Source organism: Diceros bicornis, chromosome 34, assembly GCF_020826845.1.
Source record: "Diceros bicornis minor isolate mBicDic1 chromosome 34, mDicBic1.mat.cur, whole genome shotgun sequence".
Classification (NCBI taxonomy): Eukaryota; Metazoa; Chordata; class Mammalia; order Perissodactyla; family Rhinocerotidae; genus Diceros; species Diceros bicornis.
Window position 1 is genome coordinate 32670323 of NC_080773.1, and position 11193 is coordinate 32681515.

The 11193-nt window shown below is 42.2% G+C and overlaps 1 protein-coding gene across 1 annotated transcript in view; it reads left to right on the plus strand.

The window, feature by feature from the left end:
- LOC131397709 (leukocyte immunoglobulin-like receptor subfamily A member 6) overlaps positions 1-11193 on the plus strand; it is a 120263-nt gene that overhangs the window by 60627 nt on the left and 48443 nt on the right. The gene's annotated exons all lie outside the window — the stretch shown is intronic.

An 11193-nucleotide genomic window follows, 5' to 3' on the forward strand; every position in this document is an offset into this window, starting at 1 on the left:
ACACAGATATGTGCCACGTACAACCAACATTCCTTTTCTTAAATATATTTTGGTAAAGGATATTTTTTTAAAGATAAAATCATTACTGTTTTACAGATATAAAATAAACACAAGTTAACATTTTTATTTAACTCATTATTAATGAGGGAACTTGAAAGATGTTACAACCAATTTACAGAAGAATCTGAAGAGCAGACACATTGATAGATCAAGAATATTGAATAGAATTCCCAAATGGAGTGCAAAGTTTCCTTCCACATAATATTGCCTCCTCCTGGAATTCTCTATCTCTCTCCCATTCACCTGAAGTAGAAAGTCCCTCTCAACCTTCAGCTCTGTCCTCAAATGTCATCTCATCAAACCAAGGTCTTCCATCATATCCCAGATGAGTTTTGATTTCCTGTCATCTCCTGTCCTATCTCCATGGGGTGTACTTCCTAACCCGTAACTTAATATGTAATTTTACACTTGTTAATTACTAGGTTACTATATGGATAATCCCCCTCATCATTTCTATAGGGCAAGATCGGTACCATTTTATCATGTTTCTGATTTTTAAACTACTGTATTGTGTTAAGGACACAACAAGAGATCTAACCTCTTAACGAAATGCTAAGTGCACAATACAGTCTGAGTAACTATACACACGATGTTGCACTGCAGAACCAGATCTACAAAAATAACACAGAAGAGGTGAAGAAAACATCCGGATTGCTGGTTATTTCACGTTATCGGAAGTGCAGGGATGGATGAGAGACAACACATGAGTCGATATTAGTATTGTGAATATCCTGCTTTCATGTTCATTGGCAATTTTACACTTTTATTCCTGAAATCATTTAGTTTTTCTGAGAGTATTATTTGGTTGTTTTAAAATACCATCAGTATTACATATACACATATTTATGTATCTGTTCATGTTACGTATGTGCATGCATGTATACAGACATGCACAGCATAAGGACGTTTTGGTCAACGATCAACTGCCTATACATTGGTGGTTCCATGAGATTAGTACTGTAGAGCATAGGTGTGTACTAGACTATACCGTCTAGGTTTGAGTAAGTACACTCTATGATGTTCACACAAGGAGGAAATCACCTAAGGACACATTTCTCAGAATGTCTCCCTGTTGTTAAGCAACAAATGACTGTACATATGTTATTCGGGTTGTGTGGAAGTGAGAGAGGGATTTCTGAGTTTGACCCATGAGTTAAGAGGAATGTTAAATAGAACTTCAATAGCCAGAATTTTCATGTTTTGTTCTGTGCTAATAGTGCAGAATCAAGTTTGCTTGACGCTTGTTGGGGAAATTTTAAAATTTGCAAATATTTCTCAATTTGCAATTAATATAGTAGTGAATGTAAAAATAGAAGACCTTTATTTGAATCTATTACATTTTATAACATTAACAATACATATATGTTAATTTGGGAGAAGAATGTTGCATATTATAAATCAAATTATGCATTATTCTTAAAAAAGGCAGTAAGATGTTAAATATCTTTATATGATTTTAGAGATAAGAAAATTAAATTTGAAATTTGGGTATGAAGGGTTGGTAAACGATGAGGTTTACGTCATGCCTTCATTAGGGGCTGTGCTGAACAGTGAACACTGTCTGTATTTATACACAGCACCACCCGTATTTAGGATGAGAAGAAGCTGGTCGTCTTCCCGTGTGGTGGGGTACCTGTAAACTCTGCAAACTGTGAAGCTGAGGCCATGGAAGCACATCCTGCTCATTTTCCAATTTCGCTCAGCTCCTGCACCCTGTCCAACAGAAGTAGTGCCATGACCCCCAAATTCACCAGTCTCCTGTGTCTTGGTAAGTCCTGAAGGGAAGAGAGGGGAGGGTAATGGTGGAAAACCCTGTCCTGAAGACATGGGCTATCTACAGCCCAGGGCTGGAGGTGGGAGCCTGTGGGAAGCTGAGTTCATCTGCTATCTGAGCCCAGGCTGACCTGCCAAGGCTAACATCCAAGACAAAGCACCGTTCCTGGCAGAGTGAGATTTATATGGGACAAATCATCTCTGATGTGGTTTCCCTCCAAGATCCTGTCTGATCCAGAAGATCTGGGCACCAGTGGATGAGTCTTTCCCCAGTCCCAAGTGGCTGAGTTGGCTGAATACAAATGGCTGTTCCAGGGGGAAGGGGTGGAGCACAGGAGTGGGTGATGCAGATGATTTGGGAGAGCTGGACAGGGATCACCTGGGACCACAAGAAGTGGGGCTATCTGGTACACCCAGGCTCTGACTTTGTCCTAGAGAGCCTCTGTGGACACCCTTTGTGGACAGAGCCAACCTCCTGAGGGAGCCTGTGATGTTCAGAGACCGGAGTCTCTGGGGAACAATCTCCGTGAGGAGGGAAGGACCCCATGCTGGGCTACATGGAACCCTCTGAGGACCAAGAAGCAATTCAGATTCTCCAGCCCATCCATGATGCTGAGATAAAGGGCATCCCTGCTTCCAGAGTCTGAGAAGGGACTGTTCAGCAGGCAGTGTCTTCATGGACCTTATGCTGCATCCTGCTGAAGGAAAATGTTTCTCAATGAGTTTCCTAGTTTTTCTTATGTTGCTTGAATCTTTTAGATTTCACCCATCTCTTGCGTGCATATTTTTTGTTATCATAGAGAAATTTTAAGAGAACATTTGTTCAACATTTTATCAACAGTCTAAGCAAAATTCTTGATCTGGGAAGACCTGTCATGCCCATGCAGGGGTGGGCTGTGTCACTTGCCTGCCATCAGTTCTCTCTGGGCATTATGGATTCTGGTTTAGATGAGAAGCCTTGAAAGAACGTAAAGGATGAAAAGTTCCCTATTGGCAGTGAGGGGAGGGGGACGCTCCCCATTTTCCTCTCTAAGGCTGTGCCTCCTTCTCTCCCAGGTAGACGCGACAAGCCCTCCCTGTCAGCCTACTAGAGCACTGTGGTTCCCCTAGAAGGGAATGTGAGTCTTCAGTGTCATTTCCATCTTCCATTTGTCATATTCAAAACACTCAAATAGCTGGGACCTGTGTCCCTGAGCTCCAGAGAGGTCTTTTCAAGAGCTTCACCATGAGCATTGTGACCACAGCACATGCAAGGGTCTATGGATGTTCCAGAACTTACAACAACATCCCCTCTGTGTGGTCAGGACACAGTAACCCCCTGGAGATCATGGTCATAGGTAGGAGAAGTCCAGCCCAGCCAATGTCCATGCTGTGTCCAATGGCCCTACTCAGAGTCCAGATCCCATTAGAGCCCAGAGTGTGGGGGGTGGATCTAAAGGTCGCAGATCTTAGAATCAATGCTGAGAAGGTTAAGGGCTTTTAGCCAAGGGAGAGAGAAAAGCAGATGGATATGAGGGGGTGAAATCCAGACTATAAAAGTCATGAGGGAGAGGATGGAGAATGAGCCTCAGAGAACATGCAGTAAAAAAGGCATAGGAAGGAACTGAGACAGATTTGGGCTTGAGGGAGGTAGAAATCACTCTGAAACTATCAGGAGAAGGGCACAGAGGATGCACATGGAAACTCACACTCTCTTTCTTCCCAGGTGTGTTCACAAAACCCTCCATCTCAGCCCACCCAGGCTCCATTGTGCGTCCAAGAGAGACTGTGACCCTGTGCTGTCACTCAGAACTGGTGCTGGACTCATTTGTCCTTCTCAAGGAGGGGACACATGGCATTCTCAGCAATTTGTAGAGGAACTTCCTGGTGGGCACACCCTAGCTCGTTTCTCCGGGGGCCTATGACGTCTGCCCATGTGGGGACCTACAGAGGCTATGGCTCTCGCAGTTACTCCACCATGGGTGGTCAGCCCCCAGTGACCCCATGGACATCATGATCACAGGGGAGTGTGACCTGCACAGCCTCTGTTGTCTTTGTGCCCTGGAGGCTCAGGAGTGATGTGGTCTCAAGTACAATGTTAGTACAATGAGAGAAAGACATACATGCAGAGGTACAGACAAACTCAAGAGAGAAAGCAATGGGGAGGGAGGGAAAGGAGAAGAAACATAGACCTTGTTATAATCAAAAGAGAAAACCAATAAAACAGAGACAGAGAATGAGACAGAGGATGAGAAAGAGGGACTGAGAAATACTCCTGAGCACAGGGATGAGGGGTGTCCCAGCTCAGGCACCGAGTGACAGTGGTAGCTGGTTCCCCCTTTAACTCCACAGCCCCCTCCTCTGCTTTTAGGTCACAGTGACACACTAGACAGCCCTGCAGCCAGGCCCTGAGTGATCTGAATAGAGACTGGGACCCTGAGGTGTTGATCACAACATGGTCTAACACATCTTCCTGTACAAGAGGGAGGAGTGCTCACTTCCAACCTTCACCACATAGTGGTCACTTCCCACACTTTGGGGTGCTGGGCCACACTGGCCACTCCCTGCATAATGAGGTTCTCGCAGATCTTATGGGGATTTTGACACTTTTTAGTCCAGAATATCCTTGTTCTGTGTCAGGAAGCCTAAGGCCAACACCGTGTTTTCGGAGTGTCCCCCGAGTGGCTAGTTGGTTGCATTATTCGAGAGAACTCTGCATCTCTTATGGCTTCTAGGAGCAGTGAGACATGGAGATACAGTCAGAAAGCTACAGAGAATCAGGAAGAAGCAGAGTCCTGAAAAGACACACACGTGGACACACACACAATGAGTCAGCACTGCAGAGTTAAAGCTGAGACCTACAGGCACTAGAAGACATGCAGAGTGGGCACCCCAGAACAGAAACAGAGAACTCTTTGTCATGACCAAGGACAATGTGGTAAGACCTGTGCTCTCAGATCAAGGACTCTTTTTCTCCTAGGAATACACAAGAAAACTCTCTCAGACCAGGTGGGCCCCACAGGACAGAACCTGACCTTGTCCTGTGAGTAGGAGAACTCTTTGACCTGGGACATCTATCCAGAGAGGGGTCAGCACATGAAAACTGTGCCCTAGGAGGGCAGAGCCAAAATGATGCATTCTAGGCCCTCTTCCCTCTGGGCCCTGCAACTGCAGCCCATGGCAGGACCTATAGGTGCTACGGCTCTTTGAATCACTCTCCTGGTGGGTGCTCAGACCTGAGTGACCCACTGCACCTTTCGGTCACAGGTGGGGAAGCTGATCCTGTCCCATGTCTTACAATACACTAAGTGATGGAGCTACAGCTGAAGGGAAAACTTTGGCAATAGGGGAATCTTAGGGATTCTGGAGAAATGGAAGCAAGGAGAAATACAGAGAGGAAAAGAGAGAATGGCAGTCAAGGCACCTCCAAACTCTCCTCCACCTCCTGTGTGGATGCCCAGATTGGGATCCTGTGTATCCAGGTGAATGAAGAAATGGGTCAGGGCAGACCCAGGTGGAAGAGAGGCTGGACAGAATTTGGGGAGATCAGAGGTTGCATCAGCCCCTCACCCTTATTTGTGTCCCAGAAGCCCCTCTGACACACAAATGATTTCCCAGTTGAGGACCATAGATGTTTATCACCCGAGGGGACATCATAATGTCTCATGATCATAGCTGTCTTTCATCACCAGGCATATCCTAGTGCCTCTTTACAGCAACATGTCTCAAAGAGGAAGTATCTGCTCAAGGCATTCAGGCAGAAGGACCAGAAGGCCCCATCAGTTCTTGGGGGGATGACAGAGTGAGGGGTGGACAGAAGACCAACCTTCCAGAGGAATGGTCCTACCTCGGTGGGCGAGGAAAGACACTGGCTCACCCTTCTCTGTCATTTTTACCAGGAATTCCTACAAGTACTTGTCCATCATGCATAGAAAGAAGCACCACAAAAGGTGAACAAGGAGATCTCTTAATTCAATCTATGAATCCTGGGGAGGCAGAAGGTTCCTGTGTAAATGTTAGCTCTGCCATCTCCCAGCTCTGTGACCTTGGGCTAGTCAGCTTCCCCCTCTGATTCCCAAAGTCTCCATCAGCATTTGAGACTGTTGTCAGTATAGGAATCAGGGGGGGCATTTATCCTTTCATGCTCTGGCACTGAGGACTCTTCTAATAGGAATGAAGGGGTCTAGTGACCCTGAACACATGCCCAAGAGAGATGTTTATCCTCCTTCCATCAGGGTCTGTGAGGATGGGAATGATGGGAGGTGGGAAAGATTTAAAGGAGCACTTTAAATATGTATTGTCCATCTGTTAATATTCTATAGACTGAATATCTAATACTCAGGCGTGGACTTACACCACTCATCAGCGGTCATGCTGCGGTGGCTACCCACATTCAAAATAGATGAATATTGGCAGCATGTTATCTCAGGGCTAATGTTTCTCAAGTAAAAAGAGAAAGATTGGTGACAGATGTTAGCTTAGGGAGAATCTTCCTCAGAATAAAATAATCTTCAATAAATAATTTTTAGAGGTAAAAAAGTGAAATCTTTCTGCCTCTGATTGAGAATGAGACAGGAATGCTCACTATGACCTCTACTATTCAGCAAAAACACTGGTATAATGAACAAAATAAATAAATCAAAAAGCTGTGATAAGACCACAATGGTATGAAACAAGAAAGGAACTACAAGAAAGTCACAAAAGAGTGGAGAAGTCACAAAAATGTGGAGACTGAACAACATGCTACTGAAAAATTGTTATATCAGTGAAGATATCAAAGGAGATATCAAAAAATACCTGGAGAGAAATGAAAATGAAAACACAACATACCAAAACATAGGGGATGCAAAAAAAAAGCAGTATGACGAGATACAAGGATGGCAATACAGGCCTACCCATAGAAACAAGAAAAATGGCAAATAAACAATCTAACACTACATCTGAGAGAACTAGAAGCAGAAGAACAGATGAAGCCCAAAGTCAGTAGAAGGAAAGAAACAATAAAAATCAGAGTGGAAATAAATGCAATAGAGACTAAAAACAAAATAGAAAGGATCCATGGAACTAAGAACTGGTTCTTTGAAAAGATAAACAAAATTAACAAAACCTTAGCTAGACTCACTAAAAAAAAAAGAGAGAAGGCTCAAATAAATAAAATTAGAAATGAAACAGGAGAAATTACAATGGATACCACAAATATACTAAGGATTATAAGAGAATAATATGAAAAGCTATATGCCAGCAAATTGGTTAACCTACAAGAAATGGATAAATTCTTAGAATCATCCAATCTCCCAAAAATGAATTAGGAAGAAATAGAGAAGCTGAATGCACCAATCACAGTAAAAGAGATTGAAACACTAATCAAAAACCTCCCAAAAAACAAAAGCCCAGAGCCAGACAGCTTCCCTGGTGAGTTCTATCAAACATTCAAAGAAGATGTAATACCTACCTTTTTCAAATTCTTCCAAAAAGTTGAAGATGATGAGCTGCTTCCTAACTCATTATATGAGGCCAACATTACCCTGATACCAAAACCAGACAAGGATGAATCAAACAAGGTAACTGACAGATCAACAATGCTGCTCAACTTTAATGCAAATATCCTTAAAACAATGTTAGTACATCAGATATAACAATACTTTAAAAAGATCACACATCATCATCAAGAGGGATTTATTCCAGGGACACAGGGATGGTTCAACATTTGTAAATCAATCAATGTGATACACCACATTAACAAAATGAATAATAAAAAGAACATGATCATCTCAATAAATGCAGGGGAACCATTTGACAAGATTCATCATCATTTTACTATAAAAACTCTCAATAAAATAGGTATAGAAGGAACATATCTCAGCATAATGAAGGCCATATAGGACAAACCCACAGCCAACATCATACTTAATGGTGAAAAATTAAAAGCCATCCCTCTGAGAACAGGAACAAGACAACACTCTTGCCACTAGTATTCAACATAGTACTAGAGGTTTTGGCTAGAGCACTCAGGCAAGAAAAAGAAATAAAATGTATTCAAACTGGAAGCAAAGAAGTGAAACTCTCACTGTTCGCGAATGACGTGATTGTATACATAGAAAACCCAAAAGAATCCATCAGAAAACTATTAGAAATAATCAGCAACTACAGCCAAGTTGCAGGGTACAAATCAACTTACAAATGTCATTTGCATTTCTATACTCTAATAACAAACTAACAGCAAGAGAACTCAAGAATACAGTCCCACTTTGAATCACAACAAAAAGAAGAAAAGGTCTAGGAAAAAAATTAACCAAGGAGATGAAAGACCTATACATTGAAAACTATAAGATATTATTGAAATAAATTGAAGAAGATATAAAGAAACAGAAAGATATTCCATGTTCATGGATTGGAAGAACATAGTTAAAATGTCTATATTACCTAAAGCAATCTACAAATTCAATGCAATTCTAATCAGAATCCCAATGACCTTCTTCACAGAAATAGACCAAAAAATTCTAAAATATATATGGAACAACAAAAGACCCCAAATAGCTAAAGAAATACTGAGAAAAAAGAACAAAACCGGAGACATCACAATCCCTGACTTCAAAATATACTACAAAGCTATAGTAATCAAAATGGCATGGTACCGGCACAAAAGCAGACACACAGATCAATGGAACAGAAACGAAAGCCCAGAAGTAAAACCACACATCTATGGACAGTTAATCATTGACAAAGGAGCCAAGAACACACAATGGAGAAAGGAAAGTCTCTTCAATAAATGGTGTTGGGATAACTGGACAGCCACATGCAAAAGAATGAAAGTAGGCCATTGTCTTATACCATACACAAAAATGAACTCAAAATGGATTAAAGACTTGAATGTAAGACCTGAAACCCTAAAGCTCCAAGAGGAAAATATGGCAGTACACTCTTTGACATCAGTCTTAGTAGCATCTTTCGAATACCATGTCTACTTGGGCAAGAGAAACAAAAGAAAAGTAAACAAATGGGACTACATCAGACTAAAAACCTTCTGCAAGGCAAAGGAAACCATGAATAAAATGAAAAGATAACCCACCAACTGGGGGAAAATATTTGTAAATCATATCCCACAAGAGGTTAATTTCTAAAATATATAAAGACCTGATACAACTCAACAACAACAAAAAAACAACCAACCCGATCGAAAAATGGGCAGAGGCTATGAACAGACATTTTTCCTAAGAAGATATACAGCTGGTCAATAGGCATACGAAAAGAGTTCAACATCAGTAACTATTAGGGCAGGCATATGAAAAGATGTTAACATTACTAACTTTTAGGGAAATACAAATCAAAACTAAAATAGATTTCACCTTATACCTGTCAGAATGGCAATAATTAACAAGACAAATAACTAATGTTGGAGAGGATGTGGAGAAAAGGGAACCTTCATACACTGCTGGTGGGAATGCAAACTGGTGCAGCCACTATGGAAAAGAGTATGGAAATTTCTTAAAAAATTAAAAATAGAAATACCATATGATCCAGCTATCCCACTACTGTGTGTTTATACAAAGAGCATGAAATCAACAATGCAAAGAGATTTATGCATCCCTACGTTCACTGCAGCATTACTCACAATAGCCAAGATGTGTAAGCAAACCAAGTGCCCTTCAATGGATGAATGGATAAGGAAGATGTGGTGTATGTATATATACACAGTGGAATACTACTCAGATAAAAAAAAAGACAAAATTGTGCTACTTGCAACAACATGGATGGACCTTGAGGGCATTAAGCTAAGTAAAGTAAGCCAGGCAGGGAAAGACAAACACCTTAGGATTTCACTCACATGCGGAAGATCAACAAACACATGGATAAGGAGAACAAGTTAGCTGTTACCAGAGGGGGGTGGATGGGAAGTGGTAAAGGGGCACATATGCATGGTGATGGATAAAAATTTGACTGTTGGTGCAGGCGAACACGATGCAGTCTATATAGAAATTGAAACATAATAATGTATACTTGAAATTACACAATATTATAAACCAATAGGACCACAATAAAATTTTTTTAAGTTTTCTGCCGGGGAAGGAAGGGGCACTGAGGAGGAAGAAATGACTCAGAGGTTTTGAAGGAGGGTGATGAAGAAAAAGATAGTGCTGACTTATAGACACAAGGAAGTCAGTGAAGGGAAGTGTTTATGGGGAAGAAAATCCACAATCCCAGATCAGGAGGGAGGGCCGTGCTTTCTTCTGAGAAATGGTGATCAGTCTCCTCAGCATCTCCCCAGCCTCCTTCTCCCCAGGGTCCTCCTCCCTGTGATGGCCCCACTGGGTCCTCCAGGCACCAAGGCAGAGAGTGGAACAGCCTTGAGTTCTTCGCTCTTGCACTTCACAGCCAATCATTAAATCCAGACCACCACGCCCCCTGAGTCCTTCTTAACAATATCCCTGACCCATTGCAAGACTCAGGGCATCTCATTTGTGTCATCACATCAGCCTCCTTCCTGGTCCTCCAATCCAGGACCCTCTCCTTCCTCCAGTTCATGCCTCTCACCGTCTCCAAAGGACTCTTCTAATAACCCTATCTGGTCTGATGCTGTCCTGCTCAGAACTCTTCAAAAAGTTTCCATCTTCCAAACACAACCAAGGTGCACTATCTGATATTCAGGGCTGTGAACGAGCAGACCTGAGCTAAACTCACAGCCACAGCAAACACAACTCTCCTTCTCCACCAAACTCATCACAGTTAAGGACACACACCCCAAACACACCCAGAAACTGAGCTACTTAACAATTCTGTGCCTTCCTCGGGCTGCTCCCTCAGCCAGTCTGATCCTAGCCAACTCCTTTCCAACATGAGGGACCAAAAAGCCATCCTGTCTCATTCCACTCAACTGTAAATGTATTTTGTGTTATAGGTTTGTGCAAGGGTTATTCAAGAAAACCACAGAAAACACTTAAAATACTGATCAACACACCACCCCGGGGCCAGAGTAATGTTGGAGTTTTATTATTAATAGAGTTAATTATCAATAGAACCTCCCTGCATTACATTCTCTGCATGGTGGTAGTCTTTTTAAAACAGAAATCTGTTCATACTATCTGTTGTTTAACATCTTCCCATTGCCTTCAAGATAAAATCCAAAATACTTGCATGATACTCAGGATCCTGTGTGACAAGGCTCAACCTTCTCCTGATGGCTCTCAATTCTGAGAAGAGCTCAGATCTTTCTGGGCAAGGATGCCCCCTTGCCACCACCTCTAGGCTGACCCCTGTTCACGTCTTAGGTAACCCCTTCACCAGAAGGACCCCTGACAACCAGGACCCAGGTTGCAGGATGTCTACCTGTTATTGAAACTCATTGTCTCCTGTTTTCTTGTTTCTTTCACCTTGTATTAAAAC